The following is an 11,790-nucleotide window of genomic DNA, read 5'->3' on the forward strand; positions in this document are numbered from 1 at the left end:
CAGATAGACAATGAAACCAAAAGGGTTTTCGATTAGTTTTTCACTGGGTGTAGACAATCATTTCACGTTGAGAAATCGTGCACATTGGTGTGGAGGAGGCTGCGACACCTGTGTCCCGGCCTAGTTAACCCTTTCCCCTGTTCACACAGGAGTGGCTCCCCGCTCCCTGGAACTTTCGAGATCCTCCTTGTGATGATCCCTGTGCTGCCCAGGAATCTCAGATACTCTGTCTCCCGTCTAGAACAGTCTCTTCCACTTCCCACAGCCCCGGGCCCCTTTAATCCTGTTCTCCCCTCTTCTTCCTGGGGTTTTACAGTCTTCCTTATAAAAATAACCCAAAATAACCCCAGTTCCTCTGGGGCTGAAATGACTATTCCATGTTTTCTCTTTCCTGGCGACTATGCAGAGAGCACAAATGAGTCCGGATTCCAAACGTGTGGCTCCGTTGGTGGAAAGGGAAAAGAGGGGTCTTCTACACCTTGGGACTGAGTGGAGGGACAGTGAGGGAGTTCTTCCCGTGTTAGTCTGCTGGGGCTGCTATTACAACATACCGAACACTGGGTGGCTTCAGCCACAGGAATGCGTTCCTCACAGTTCTGGAGGGCGGTAGTCCGAGATCAAGGTGTTGGCCGATCTGGTTCCTTCTAAAGTCTCTCTCCTTGCCTTGCAGACAGCTGCTTTCTCAAGGTGTCACATGGCCTTTTCTCTGCAAGTATGCAGTCCTGGTGTCTCTTACTCTTCTTATAAGGACATCAGTCCTATTTTATTAAAGCCTCACCCTCACAACTTCATTTCCTCTTTCAAGGCCTTATCTCCAATACAGTCACACTGGAGTTAGAACTTCAGCCAATGGGATTTGGGGAGGACACAGTTCAGTCCATAACACTTTCCTTTTGACACTTGGATTGCTCTTAAAACATTTCTAATTGCAAGCACCTTACACCTCTAGAATGAAAACTTCAGGGAGCCCTGGACTCTTGTCACGTAAGACTCATATTCCTCCTATTAAAATGACTTTCTGAATTTGTATATCTGCTCTTTTACACTTCATTTCAATTATTCAAAAATATTTTTTAGTTTTCTCCTTCCGTGTGGTGCAATACATATCCAGGGCATATTAATTGCAAAGGATTACCAAATTGTCCAGAGAATGCATTGTATTTTCTCATCAGGCCATTTCTAAATCAATGTAGTAACCTTTTCCTCCATCACTTAGTAGAGTACTCAGAAAGCCTGCAGACCTCTGAAAGTTTGGTGTGAGTATTTACATACGTAGAAAATCTTACCTCGTTGAGTGTTGAAACAGTTGGTTACTGTTGTTTACTAAAATATATTCTGAAAAGTTTAATGCATTTTAAATAGATAAGAGACAGATATTCAGACATGGTTTTCTTCTTGAAACTATAGGATGGATGCCTCAAGCTGGTAGCTCAGAATCCAGTCTTCATACACCAACCCCTTTGGTTTTTGTTTGTTTCTAATTGATGTAGGATGCTCTGGGGCTAAGATAAACTCTGCAGTTCACCACAGTGACCGCTGCTTTCTACTAACTCTATCACACCACCTTCCCAGCCTACAGAAACATGAGCGGTTTGCAGTCTCTGATTTAACAGGCAGTCTGTGGTATGAGACTGTTTATAGAGCATCAGTCTCAAAAACATCAGGATGGATAATTTGGATGAGCAGCTAGAGATTAGAAAATTAATTTTTAGATGTCTATCATTTTTTTCTTTTGTGGATAAATATAAATTATTGATTGCACCTTTTAAGTACTTGTATCTAAAATCAAGGTCTGCTAAGAATTGGCCTATGTGACACATTTTATAAAATAATAAGTAATATGCATTGCCAATAGTTCAATTTTGAAAGATTTCATAGTGAAATTATGATCTTTTTTTAAAGAGCAGAAAAATTAGTAAAAGCATTGTCTGCATTCCTACAACTCGTGCAGCAGAGTATAGGTGTGCTCTGTCCTTACCACTTTCTATAGCTTTATCACCCTCTCAGTTTCTCACCTCTTATTTTTATATTGTTCCTGATCATCACAGCATTTAGTTTGTTACTACTACTTTATGTTTCTACTTAAGACAAATGAAAAAGCTCAAACAAATGTAAGCAAAACGAATGGAGTTTATTGGCTCACACAGCTGAAGAGTTCAGGGAAGAAGCTATCTTAAGGAGTTCCAGGATGCAGTCTCCATCCATTTTGTTATGACTCTTTTGTCCCCTTCTCTTCATTAGACTCTGCTTTCCTCTTCGGCTTCATTCTCAGTTTAAACAATATGTAACTTAAATTGTCTGCACAGCTAGAAATTTCAGAGGCAAGAGAGCATCTTGTAAATATCTTCAACAAATCTCAGAAATAACTTTCATTGGTTTAGGGGAAGTCACGGTTTGTCTTCTGAATAAACCTTATAGCTAGCGTTTGGAGTTCTCCAGTTAGCCTCTGACCATGTGCCCAGCCCTAGCTTTCACATGTCACTGGATCAGCGTGTACTGATTGAGGACTGTGCGCGTAGAGGTTTGGGTAAAACAGAACAAATAGTTGGGTAAAACAGAACAAATAGTTACTGCCTAACATTTACATCTTTTCCTCAATATAGACAAGTTTAAAGCATCTTTTCCTACCATGTTACAACTGCACCACAGACTGATGCAGATATGCATTAAATTCTCCTTCGTATAAGACTGCCTAATATCTCATACAATGACTGCATACAGCTTCTGGTCCAAGACATCTGGTTAATAAGCCTTCTTTTTGCCTGGGGTCAGAAGTGACTTCTTATGGCCTGGAATCCACCCCCACCCTACTTAATGTACCATGGCACTGAGTAAGTAGGATATCGTCAATCAAAACTTCATTTGGAGAAGACAGATGGAGAAATAATACTCAGTATTCATCTTTCCATACCAGGCATGAAGACTTTAGGGTACACATGGCATGGACTCCCTGTCCTGCAGGGGACAGAGTTCCCTGGTCAACCAGACTTCCTGTTCCTGATTCTGTCCTTACAGAACCTTTCACATTTCCATTTTCTTATGACATCATATTTGAGGAAGAGACTTGGAAAAATACCTTTCTGATGATTGCTACAGTTTAGCATTCCCTTCCCATTGGTACAGATTTAGATCACAGTGCCTGGGGATTGCTTTACAAGTTAAGCAAACATAGGACTTTGTTTCCCAAACTAGGGAATTTACCATGCCATACAAGTAATTCCATTTAAATCTTCCTTGGCTTCCTGACAATTTGCATTCAGTCCACTTCATGGGATAATTACCAAAGGTCAGAGTCTAGAGCTTGTAATCTGTACCCCAGCATAGGTGTCTGTCTTTTAGCAACAGCCCTTCAAAATGTTTTGCTCGTATCTATTGCCTTTAGCCTAATGGCTTCTTTTTGAGTGTCTACCCCAAAATTAACCTATCCCTGCCTCAGAGTGAATCCCAGTAAACTTCTCTTTTTATTTATTTATTTTTTTAAGTGCGGATTTAATTTTTACAATTTATATACAGTTTGTGTAAATCAGAAGATGTTTGAGGATGTCAACGGTCAAGACTTAGCTCCCTCTTAGAATTTATTTTCTCTTGTTTCCAGCTTTCTTCCTTTAGTGGGGAGCTTGGGACTTGGATTTTTCAGTACTAAAATGTACATGATTCTCTCATTATCAGGTATCTTGGAAGGCTGAACAGTGGAAAAAATATCCTGTACATCCAGCTGTTTTTTTCTTCCTTCAGATCATCTCTCATTTGTAGAAATTTACTTGAGGTCATACAAACTAGCTAACTGATTTAACTAGCCTCATTTTTTATATCAAATCTCTTAAAATTCCAACCTGAATGGACACCTGACCTGAGTCACAGTATCCAAAACTTTACCATCTGAGAAAGGTTGCCCCCTTATAACCTGAGGTATGCCACCTACAGCCTCAGTGTCTGTAATTTCACATTTTAGGGTATTTCATTTTCAAAATTCTACATCTTCAATTCTTCTATTACCATATATCATTGCTTCTATTTAACCAATTGTTTCAATTTTAACAAATTTGAGACTGAGATTCATTGTGCACTCAATGTTTAATTGACAACATATTTCTTTTCTTTCCTAGTTGGCACATAAAATACTGTCATGTTGTTCCTTACAAGTTATGACGTTTAAACATTGATAGTATTTTAGTAACTAAAATTATTTTGTTAATGACAAAAACCAGCTAATCTCAGCTTGATAAGGGAATGCATTGCCCACATACTACAAAGCTCAAGGAAAGCATTTGTTTCCAAAGACTTGAAATAATCACTAGGAATCTTTCAAGTTTCAGTTCTCAGCTCTGCATTCTTCCAGGTGAGTTTTATTGCCAATCAAGATTTCTTGTGGTAAGGTTGGGTTACTTATGGCCATCATTATAACCAAATCTGTAAGAGATGAATCTCCTTGGACTGCCTTAGGTCATGGAACCCTCCACTGTGTACAATTAAATGAAATATACTAGTTGGCCAGGTCTGAATATGGTGCTGGGTGATGTGATAAATCTCATTCAAATCCTTGGTTTGAAAACAGGGGGGGTCCACCAAAAGCAGATAGGAAGGGCAGAAAATTTTCTACCCTTAACTACAATACTCTTTTTTCCTCCAAACTATAAAGAAAATACATTACAGCACAAATTGTCAAGATAAAATTAACAAACTCTCTTTAGCTTACAAATAGATTACATTATGTCTTGTAATTATTGAAAAATAAAATGAAATTACCTGATTCAACTGATAAATCATGTTTCATTAAGAAAAAAATGGCTACATAAATGCAAGTTAAATTAAGACAGGTGGCAACTAAGTTAACGGTTCCAATTTTCTTTCATAAAAGTATTTCTTCATGGATTAAAGTCAATCACACTATTTAAGCATTAATACACAATTCCTTCTTCAACATCACTCACTCAAATCTGAGGAAATTCTGTTACAAGACTTTTAGTGTTAGTTTCACAGTATCAGCCATTTTATTTATTTATTTATCTATTTTTGATATTATTGACTATGTACCATAACCATCTCAGACTGACCAGTTTTATTAAAAATAAATGTATAGCACAGGGAACTATATTCAATATCCTGTAATAGTCTATAATGAAAAAGAATATAAAAAGGAATATATATATATATATACACGTATATATATAATGGAATCACTATGTTGTACACCAGAAACTAACACAGCATTGTAAACCAACTACACTTTAATAAAAAAATTAGCAATCACGTATGTCAGGAGGAGAGAGCTTAAAGATAAATATACGCTAAAGCATAAAACAGTTAATTCTGCAGGATGGGAAAATGTTTGACAAAGCACAGTATACCATTTAAGCATTTCCCATAATGTAAAAATACAAATTAGGAAATTGTTTTTGAAGTGTCTTGTAACAGTTGAGTTAGTTCAGGAAAAGCATCTGCTATTAGCTTTAGTGGTTTTTGATCTCAATAGTCTGTTCTTTTAATAAAGGACCACGTAGGTCAATGTTACAAACGAATTTAAAGCTTTGGGTTTCACAAATATATAAACTTACGCCGTGGTTTTCAGCCCTGCTGTGTATTTGACTCTTGTGGGCTTAAGCCCAACACAGGGAGATCTCGCTCAATCAATCAGGTATATTTAAAACTCCTCTGGTAATTCTAATATGCAGACAGGATTAAGCACGCTGGTTTTGGTGAACAAGCCTAGGAAATCCATGTTTGCTAGTGTCAGTGATTTCTTTAGACTAGGGAGAGTAGAACCTCCGAGTCAATAACTGATGTGCTTACTAGGTATGTGTAACCTTACCTTGTATTTCTTCCATTAAAACACACAAGAAGGTTTTCTGTTGATACATTGCTATATCATTGTATCATTATTTTTCAGAATCAGATTATTTTTTGGTTGGAATTAGAACTTTTTTTTTTTTTTTTTTGCCAAAGGAGAGGGTACCTGAATTCAGAAAGTATGTAGTTTTCAGCATATCAGTTCCTTCTTTAAAATAATATTTGCTGAGCATCGGGTAGGTAGGTTGGTAGAAACTAATCTAAAACAGGGGTATCTGCTGTGAGCATCTCTAATAAAAACCCTACTATCCAGAATCATAATTAATAGTATATATAGCTTTCTTCTCCAAAAAAAACACAACTTTTCTTCATGCTTTTCTTAGAGCATAAAACAAATGTTTGCTGTGTTTAAATCTAAAATGTTTTGCTTTGTTCTGAGTGTCACTGAGCAAAAGTTCCAATACATTCAGTACTTTGAAAAGACTAAAAGAGAAGCAGTGGACAAGATTAATAAAATAAACAAAGAAAAACACATTATCTATCATTAGTGGACTTTTTAATGGTGGCCATTCTGACTGGTGTGAGGTGGTACCTCATTGTAGTATTTTTTTTTCTTTTTTTTTTTAAATGTATTTATTTATTTGGGGGAAGTAATAAGGTTATTGATTGATTGATTGATTAAATGGAGGGACTGGGGATTGAACTCAGGACCTTGTGCATGCTAAGCAGGTCGTCTACTACTGAGCTATACCCTCCCCCACACATTGTAGTTTAGATTTGCATTTCTCTGATAATTAGCGATATTGAGTATATTTTTTTTATGTGCCTATTAGCCATTTGTATGTCTTCATTGGAGAATTGCTTGTTTAGGTCTTCTGCTCATTTTTGGATTGGTTTGTTTGTCATTTTTGTTGTTGCTGTTGTTATTAAGTTGTATGAGCTATTTGTATATTCTGGAAATTAACCTTTGTCAGTCACATCATTTGCAAATATTTTCTCCCACTCTGCAGTTTGTCTTTTGTTTTGCTTACAGTTTCCTTTGTTGTGCAAAAGCTTATAAGTTTAATTAGGTCCCATTTGTTTACTTTTGCTTTTATTTCTATTGCCTGAGTAGACTGCCCTAGAAGAACATTGTTAAGATTTAAGTCAGAAAATGTTTGCCTGTGTTTTCTTGAAGGAGGTTTATAGTGACTTGTCTTATGTCTAAATCTTTAAGCCATTTTGAGTTTAATTTTTTTGTATGATGTGAAGGAGTGTTCTAACTTCATTGATTTATATGTGGCTATCCAACATTCTCAATACCACACACACACGAGAGTCCAGTAAGGTGGTAGATAAATATTCAAAACGACCAACTTTTCCAAATACAAACTCTGTATAATCAGTCAGGGGGAAAATGAATTTTTCATAGTAGTAATAAAAATTATAAATATAAAATATAATACAGCTAGAAATTAAAGTCCTTGTAAATTAAGACCTCTCTGAAGAAAATTACAAAATCTTGCTGTCAGTGTTTTTAAAAATCTCAGCAAGTAGAGAAATGCCATACTTCTGAGTAAGAAACCAATATTATAAAGATAATAATTCTTCCAACTTAATTGGACATTTAAATTAAAACACATAAGGGTTTCTTTTATGAATTTGAAAATTTTATATTAAGAATTACCTGAAAAAATACAATGATTTTTTCAATAAAAATGAAAGTGTCCTATCATATGTCAAAACTTACTGCGAATTTAAAAAGAAAAGTAACATCAAAATCAGAACACCATTTTCCACACTGATCAGGTTAGCAAAATAGCTAAAACTGGATGATGCTCAGTGGTAGCAAGCACACAGAGTGGTATTTACATATATTCTAAGTGGGAGTATAAACCAGCGAAAACTTTTTTGGAGGTCCAGTTACATCATATATCGAAACTTTAAATGCACATAACCTTTGAGCCTGTAATTGTGCTGGGACTTAACCATTAATATACTTGAGAAGCACATCAGGATGCCTGTGTAAAGGTGTTCATCACATCTTCTCTTTGTAATAAAAAAAAAGAAATGGAAATAATCTTAATATCCATCTGTAGGGACTTGTTAAAAAAAAGAAATACAAACATTATTTGGAATGAAAAAGGAGATGTGACTGTATAGATGCAAAATAAATTAGATAATAATAGAAGAAAATTGTTAGCAATGATTCTAATAAATTTGACAACATAATAAATTGGAAGAATTCTTAGTAAAATGTTAATCACCAGACATTAAAAATAAATTATAAGTGTGAATATCCTGAAAACCACTGAAGGAATTAAAAGGAAATATCCCCCAAACAAACTTCCAAAACCAATCAAACAAAAGCAAAAATACACCACTACCAGCTTCATTTTAAAAGTAAATCAAGAAAAGTATTCATGAGAATGGAAAATGTACAGGACAATCTCACTTAGGAACATGAATGCAAAAATTTAAAATACTAGGACATGTAATCCACCAATCTATAAAAATTGCTATACACAATGATGAAGGTAGATCTACACCAAGAATGTTAGTATAACTTAAGATTTGATAATTTATATAGGTTATTCTTTATATTAACAGACTAAAAGTGAATACAATTATAATAAATGCCAAAAAGTTAGTAAGACCTAATATACCTATATGCTAAAAAAAAAAAAACTCTTATGACACTGTAAATATAGGTGAATATCCAAAAACTAAAAATTAACTTTAACAAAAATGTATGTGGAAAAAATATAACTATTACCATTTCTCTTCAATATTTGTATTGGAGGTTCTAGTCAAAACAGTAAGACAAATGACAGAAACAAAACCTATCAAGATTAAAATAAAGTAAAAACTTGCATGTGATATAATTGTCTACATTAAGCTCTCAAAAATAATTTACATAAATTACTAAAGTTATTTGAGTATTTTGAGTAAAATGCCAAAACTTAAGGACAACTGCACTTATATATATCCACAAAAAATTTAATTCAAGAAAAGATGGTCATTAAAGGATAAAGACAACACAAAGAACCCAGTTTTAGATCTAATACAAATGTGCTTGACACTTACTGGAGAAAATGATAAAACTCTACAGTAAGACATTAAGAAAGACATTAATAAAAACTATATACCACACTTAAGGGTAATATATCATTATCATATATATGTCAGTTCTTCCCAACATCATCTATATGCTCCATGCCTTACTTACTGAAATCCTGTGTGTGTGTGTGTGTGTGTGTGTGTGTGTACACGTGTATGCAGTCATAAGTCATCAAATGGCTCCTAAAGGAAAGATGATGGAATAATATGAGTCACAGTATTATGACTTATTATAAAGTTTAAGGCAGCAGGAGATTGTAGTAGAGATTGAAGTATCAAGCAATGGAAAATAGAGTCTTTAAAGACCTCAGGCATATATAGAAATTTGGTACCTAAGAGAGGTGGCATTAAACATTACTGGGAATTGATGAACTATTGAATAAAGTTTTCCGGAACCACTGGTTATCTTTATGGAAGAAAAATGGATCCTTACCTGACAGTCTTATACAAAAAAATCAATTTCAGGGAGTTGAAAAATTAAAAAAAATAAAAACTTGAATATCTCAGAAGAAAAAGCTGTAGAATAGTTTCATGTCCTCAGTGTAGAGTTTCCTAATAAGACAAAGGTTGTGGAAACCATAAAGGAAGTGGATAAAAATTTCAACTCTATTGAAATTAAGAATACCAATGAATTAAAAGACACTGTAAGGTGGGCTAATAGACAAGTTATAAACTGATATGATACTGGTCTCACATTTAACCAAGAAATAATTGGTATTGAGACACATTACAGTTCCAACCAAAGAAGAAGAAATAGCAATGAATTCTTAAAATCATCTACCAAAAAATGGACAATGACTCCAATTTAAAATGGAAAAAATAAGATACTCAAAAAATAAGAAAAAAATAAGATACATATTCTAAATTCTTGAATATATTGAGTATTCTATAATGAGAAAAACAAAGCTTAATTATTATTAACCTTAATTCAAGCTTCTAAACCTTACTTTCATTGACCTGCATAGATGCTTTTTTTGAGTGGTATTTCTTGAAGCAATTTCTAGAAAAGAGGTTTCTTTCTGATCTTATAAACCTTTAAAGGGCCTGAGTTTCTCAGTCTTTAGGTCTGTGTTTCTTTATGGAATGATCACAAGTTCTTACTGCCAGTTAGAAAGAACATTTCTCTGTGATCTGCCTCAAAACTACCTGTCCAACAAAATACAGGTATCCCTCACTCTTTGAAAGTTTGCTTTTGCCACTTCAGTTTTACCAAAGATCCTCCATTAGCACCATTTTCACTAACCTGAAGAAATCTGAAGAGGATGGATGGACCTAGAGTGTATTATGCTTAGCAAAACACATCGGACAGAGAAGGACAAATACCATATGGTCTCTAAAATTCATGTGGAATCTTAAAAACAAAGCAAATGAACAAATAAGAAACAGAATACGTAACAAATAACAAATAACACAACAGAAACAGAGTCATAGATACAGAGAACAAACAGGTCGTTGCCAGAGGGGTGGTGGAGTCGGAGCGATGAGTGAATTACCTGGGGGGAATAAGGTACAAACTTTCCAGTTACAAAATAAATGTCATGGGGATGAAATGTACAGTGAGAGGAAGAGAGTTAATAATAGTACAATATCTTTGGATGGTGATGAAGGTAATCAAAGGTACAAGCTTCTAGTTTTAAGAGGGATAAGCACTAGGGGTGTAATGCACAACATGATTGATGCAACTAACACTGCTGTATGTCATATATGAAAGTTGTTAAGAGAGTAAACCCTAAAAGTTCTCATCACACGGAAAAATTTTTTTCCTGTCATTTTATTTTTTATCGATATGAGATGTTATCTGTTCAGCAAACTTATTGTGGTAATCATTCCATGATGTATGCTAGTTAAGTCAAAATGTGGTACACTTTAAACTCCTGCACGGCTGTATGCCAATTACATCTCAATAAAATGGGAAAAGAAAAAAAAAATTAAACTAAACCATAATAATATTCATAAAACCAATTACACGCCAGTATATTTTTCTCTACTGCTATAAAAAGGCATTGAAATAAAATTGGCTTGTTAGTTTTTGCCCGATATATAACCTGATACCATATTTTATGCCTTTTTGTTATTGTAAGCTTTTTTCATAAAGCATGTCAAATATTTTGATGAAACGGTTTGAATAGGGCAGAATTTGCTTTTTTTAAATCCTTTTATGTTTTCAAACTTGTATTCATGGAAAATTAATCTCTGAAATTTCCCATTTACTCTGCTAAATATTTAATGTTCTGAATTACAAGGATTTGGTTTTCATATATGGTCACTTGATGTGTCTTTCTCGTACAAGCACTGAGAAAACACTAGTTTGAAGGTGTAAGGTCTTCCTTTAGACTTTGTTCAGTAGAGGCTGTTTCCTACAGTACCCAAGATCATTTCTTTTTCTTTTTTTTTTAAATGAGCTTCTAGGCATTCTAAGTGAGAAAACTATTTGCAAAATGAACCGATGAACTACTGCAATTCAGAGGGTATCATAAATCTGTGACAATGACACTGGGAGGGGTACAGAGTTCCCACATTAATCTCAATGGACTAATTATGGTCACTTAAGTGTCAGTGTTAACTTTTTTTTTTGCTGCAATGAAAGAGCTAACTACTGTGCTTTTCTAGGCCAGCTGAACACCCACCATAGCAGGAGGTGGCATTCATTTGAAATAATGTGCTATGCGGAGAGCTGTACGAACTAGTGTGCAGAAACCTGAATATTATTTTGATTAATTGGTTAATTGAAGTGCTGCTACTACTGTCCTTAAAATTAGAATGAAAGTAATGGTTATAGTGTTGTCAGCTAAACAGTGGCTGGACTCCAGCCGTGAAGTTTATAGGATTTTGTGTTTTTCTATAAAACATCATCCACCGGCAGGGAAGACAGTTAGCCTTAATAAGGTAATAAATATTTTTGAA

The sequence above is a fragment of the Camelus ferus genome, chromosome 13, assembly GCF_009834535.1.
Source record: "Camelus ferus isolate YT-003-E chromosome 13, BCGSAC_Cfer_1.0, whole genome shotgun sequence".
In the NCBI taxonomy this organism is placed as follows: Eukaryota; Metazoa; Chordata; class Mammalia; order Artiodactyla; family Camelidae; genus Camelus; species Camelus ferus.